The 4,980-nt window shown below is 49.4% G+C and overlaps 1 long non-coding RNA gene across 1 annotated transcript; it reads left to right on the forward strand.

Annotated features, from left to right (window-relative positions):
- The first annotated feature begins 371 nt into the window (after positions 1 to 371).
- LOC139364083 (uncharacterized) lies at positions 372 to 4,505 on the forward strand. The gene is made up of 4 exons (XR_011625335.1): positions 372 to 570; positions 2,738 to 2,835; positions 3,499 to 3,770; positions 4,311 to 4,505. It is a non-coding gene; the product is annotated as an uncharacterized lncRNA (long non-coding RNA).
- The last annotated feature ends 475 nt before the right edge of the window (positions 4,506 to 4,980 follow it).

Consider the following 4,980-nt stretch of genomic DNA (forward strand, 5'->3'; position numbering starts at 1 on the left):
AGATGCTACCCCTCAGTCAGTTAGGCTGACATTGGCTCTGCTCAAAGGTGTCCGCCTCTTCTCTGGCACTGGGCCTGCAGAGTTAGGCAGGTTAGCATTGCATAGACACAGAAGCCACCCAGCCACCCAGGGCTTGAAGCAGCACACAGAGGACAGAGGGCTGCAGTGGCTCCTGCAGTACCAGGCTCAGGGCAGCGACTGACTGACTCAGGTGACAGACTGAACCTGGGACGTGTGTGGGACTGTGACTCATCCTTGGATTTGCCTGCAGGGGGGATTGTGACATACAACTTTGCTCAGCCTCTGGGTGATTTGACTCTCCTCCCTGGGCCCAGCCCACAAGTAGGATTGTGACATGTGACTCAGGGGTGACTCAGGAAGAGGTGAGCCCTCTGAGAAGAGCATCTGCATGCATCCGTCCGTGAGCCCAGGCTGCATCCTGCGGAGGAATCTATGCTTCAGAGAGAGGTAGCAGGAGGCAGCTTGCAGGGCCCGTGGGCTAGAAGAACTGAATGTCTGCAAAGTGGGTTAACCCTCAGCAGGGCTGCAACGAAAATTCAACAGGAGCACGTGCGTCAGATATGAGTGCCTATTACGTACATGAGAGCCTTTGATCAGACGTCCTCTCTTCCTTATCGCTTGCTCTCATTTGCTGCTGCCCTCCTCTCCTCTCTTCAAACTATCTAATGGATCTCACCACCCTGTCATCCTCTTTGCAGTTCCTCCTGTTTCCAAAAGAGTCTTTCATTTAAGAGATGTAACGGGGTGTGGGGTGAAGAGGCATTAGAAAATTACGCCACAGGCTTTTATGTGTGTGATGGAGGCAAAGCTCACCTCAGAGCAGACGGTCCTTCTTCTGCTTCTCCCTCTTTTTTTTTCTTGGTAAATTTGTATTACTTTTGTAGTCCTCATGTAACATAATACATGAATATATTCACAATGTCAAAAGGCAAATAAAGCTAAAGTCCTTCTTGACCCCCTTTATCCTCCCCATCTCTTCAGAAGTACTCCAGGACATTAGTTTCAGAAGGTCTACTTCTGCTGACCTTTTTCTGTACGTTACATACTTAAATAAGATCCAGTAGAAATACACAGCATTGTTGGCTGGGCACGGTGGCTCACGCCTGTAATCCCAGCACTTTGGGAGGGTGAGGAGGGCGGATCGCGAGGTCAGGAGATTGAGACCATCCTGGCTAACATGGTGAAACCCCATCTGTACTAAAAATACAAAAAAATTAGCTGGGCGTATTGGCAGGCACCCGTAGTCCCAGCTACTCGGGAGGCTGAGGCAGAAGAATGGCGGGGGGCGGAGCTTACAGTGAGCCAAGATCATGCCACTGCACTCCAGCCTGACAGCCTGAGCGGCAGAGTGAGACTTCTTCTCAAAAAAAAAAAAAAAAAAAAAAAAAAAAAAGAAATACACGGCTTTGTTTCGTATTTGTGTGTGCACTGTGTTTTGGCTTTCGTGAATGGGGTATGCTTTCTGAATTGTTCCATCACTTGCCTTTTCATTGAACATTTTGTCTCAAGTTTATTTCCACACTACCCCTTAGCAATATGTCTCATCTTTTCATTGTCACTAAGCATTGCCTGGCTTTTGGGGTCACACACTGCTGTTGACCATCCAATATCTACTTTGTTGACTGTGTTGGTGTATGAATCCCACCTGGGCTGCCATAACCATCTACCACATACTGGATGGCTTAAACAACAGAGATTTATTTTCTTACAGTTTTGGAAGCTGGAAAGTCCAAGATCAAGGTGTCATTTGGTCTCTGGTGAGAACTCACTTCCTAGATTGTAGATGGCGCCTTCTAGCTATGTGCTTACAAGGTGGGGAAGATCTCTCACTCTCCCTGTTCCTTTACTTCTGAAACCATCAGTCCTGTTGGATCAGGCCCTGCCCTTATGACCTCATTTAACTTTAGTTGCCTCCTAAAACCCTATCTCCAAATATAGTCACATTGGGGGTTAGGGCTGCAACATATGTGTTTTGGGGGAACACGATGTGTAGCAGTTGGGGGGCAAGTGAATGCCACTGAGAAGCATTCCCTTTGCATCTCTTCCCCTACCAGTTGCATGGCCTCATCTACCACAAGTGCTCAGTGATGGCTCATGTGCCTTTTTATTTATTTGACAGGAGTTCCCACTGATGAGTGGGCCAGCCTTGGCGACTGTCTGTGAGCCTCAGTCTGTGGAGCACTCGCTCCAGGTCAGACGCAGCCGTAGCACTCCATGCTCCCCACACTCTCGGAGAGGGGTATAATGATTAGCCCAATTTTCCAAGTCAGGAAACTGATGCACGGAGAGGAGAAGTGCATTACCTATGGTCATGCAGCTAGAAAGTGAAAGAATAGGGAGGGAGCCCAGATACACCAGCATCTCGTCCTGATCCTCCCTGTGCTGCCTGCGGAATGAGGTCGCTGGGAGGACTGAAGGGAGGAAACGAACAGAAAGCCTCAGGAAAGGCTTTGTGCTCAATAAGTTGTAGCTATTGTTATTGCCTCCCGCTTCGCCCCCTCCATGTTATAATCATCATCCTTCCTAGAGGTCCGGCTTTGAGTCTTCATTCGGCAAATTCAGGCAATTCTTACTGCGAGGCAGCTCTGCGCTTTGGGTTTGAAGTCTCCTCCTTTGCCATCAACGTGTTATGTGACTTTAAACCTCTCTGTGCCATAGCGTGTGTGCCTTCCTTCCTTCCTTCCTTCCTTGGTGACATTTTGCTGTTGTTGCCCAGGCTGGAGTGCAATGGTGCGATCTTGGCTCACCACAACCTCCGCCTCCCAGGTTCAAGCGGTTCTCTTGCCTCAGCCTCCCCAGGAACTGGGATTACAGGTACGTGCCACCACGCCCGGCTAATTTTGTATTTTTAGTAGAGACGGGGTTTCTCCATGTTGATCAGGCTGGTCTCAAGCTCCCAACCTCAGATGATCCGCCCACCTCGGCCTCCCAAAGTGCTGGAGTTACAGGCAGGAGCCACCGTGCCCGGCCTGTCCTTTTCTTTAAAACAAAAAGAGGCTGGGTGTGGTGGCTTGTATCTATAATCCCAGCACTTTGGGAGGCTGAGGCAGGAGGATCTTTTGAGCCCAGGAGTTCCAAATCAACCTGGGCAACATAGTGAGACCCCATCAATAAAAAATATTTCTATAAAGGCCTGGTGGCACACACCTGTAGTCCCAGCACTAGGGAGGCTGAGGCGGGAGGATCACTTGAGCCCAGGAAATCAATGCTGCAGTGAACCGTGATGGTACCACTGCACTCCAGCCTGCACAACAGAGGGAGAGCCTATCTCAAATAAATAAATAAATAATAAAATAAAATAGAAATAATGATGCCTAATGCATAGGCTTACAGGGAGGATTAAACAACATACAATACATGTTGATTAAAGTGTATTATTCCAATGCAAGATAAGTTTTAAAAAAAGTTAGATCTTGGGTGGCAAGAAATTAGAAGACTCTTGTCCTTCCATAACAAAATTTTAATTCCTCACCTAAGGTTCCAGCATGCCCAGCCCTAAGGATGAGCATCCATGTGCCATGCACTTTGCTGGCGACTTCGCATTCTACTAGGAATCTTTACAACAGCCGCTTGAGGGTCCTTTGTACAAGAGAGGAACCTGAAGCTCCGAGAGCTGAAAGAAATTGCCAAAGGAAAAGGGAGAGCCGGGTCCTCAGGTTCTGGTCCTCAGGCTCCAAAGCTTCCGTGTTTTATCTTGAAAAGAGAAATTTGACTTGGATCTGCTATTTCCCCTCCATTACCAATTTAAGGTCAGTGGGAGAAGCAGGGCATGGATGATTCCGGCTGCTTTTCAGACCACATAGAAAGGAACTTCTGAGTCCCAGCTGCAGCCCATATGACCATCTTTGTGGGAGCCGTATGTGATGTTTGTTTGAGGGTGCACTGCCTGCGTGCTGCTGCAGAGGCACGGAGGGCTGTGAAGCCGGGGTGTTTGAAAGCCAGAGGAGCATGTAGGGAAGCAAAACTGGACCAGCACCCCTCCCTCCCAGGGACTTGGAATGTCCCCCGTTCACAGAACTCCCAGTTTTGACACCTCCAGGAAATGAACTGGCAGGTCTAAGTGACAGGCAGCTCTTGGGAATCCCATGGCAATTCTTACCTATCATTTAGTTTTTCTTAAACCATGCAGGCCAAGGCTGTGCTTCAGGTTAGATCCCTGACAGTTCGGCAGCCTCCATGTCAGGTTGGGGTGAACCCCAGGGTGGGGACTCTACCCAAAGGCAGACCTCCCCTAAGCTCTCGGGAGAGCACATGAGCTTTGTAATCAGTGTACCTGGATTTCATTCCAGCTCCAACCCTGTCTACTTGTAGATCACTGTAGGGAACTGCCTGGTTTCCATCAGCCTGTGTTTCTTCATCTGGAAAGGAGGGTGGTTGCACAAATTGAAGGGGATGGATGGGCAGGTGTGTGATGTGGAGCCCAGCACATAGCCAGGCCCTCTGGAGGGAAGGAAGGAACGAAGGAAGGAAGAAAGGAAGGAAGGAAGGAAGGAAGGAAGGAAGGAAGGAAGGAAGGAAGGAAGGAAGGAAGGAAGGAAAGAAGGAAGGGAGGGAGGGAGGGAGGGAGGGAAAAAGAAAGAACTAAAGTTATTGCTATCCGGATTTCTGAAGAAAATCTAATGTCAAATAGAATCTCATATGAACTAGTTTTGTTCATTCATTCATTCTTTCAAAATACATCCAGAGGCCGGGCGCGGTGGCTCAAGCCTGTAATCCCAGCACTTTGGGAGGCCGAGACGGGCGGATCACGAGGTCAGGAGATCGAGACCATCCTGGCTAACACGGTGAAACCCCGTCTTTACTAAAAAATACAAAAAACTAGCCAGGCGCGGTGGCGGGCGCCTGTAGTCCCAACTACTCGGGAGGCTGAGGCAGGAGAATGGTGTGAATCCGGGAGGCGGAGCTTGCAGTGAGCTGAGATCCGGCCACTGCACTCCAGCCTGGGCGGCAGAGCGAGAC

Source organism: Macaca nemestrina, chromosome 7 (assembly GCF_043159975.1).
Source record: "Macaca nemestrina isolate mMacNem1 chromosome 7, mMacNem.hap1, whole genome shotgun sequence".
In the NCBI taxonomy this organism is placed as follows: Eukaryota; Metazoa; Chordata; class Mammalia; order Primates; family Cercopithecidae; genus Macaca; species Macaca nemestrina.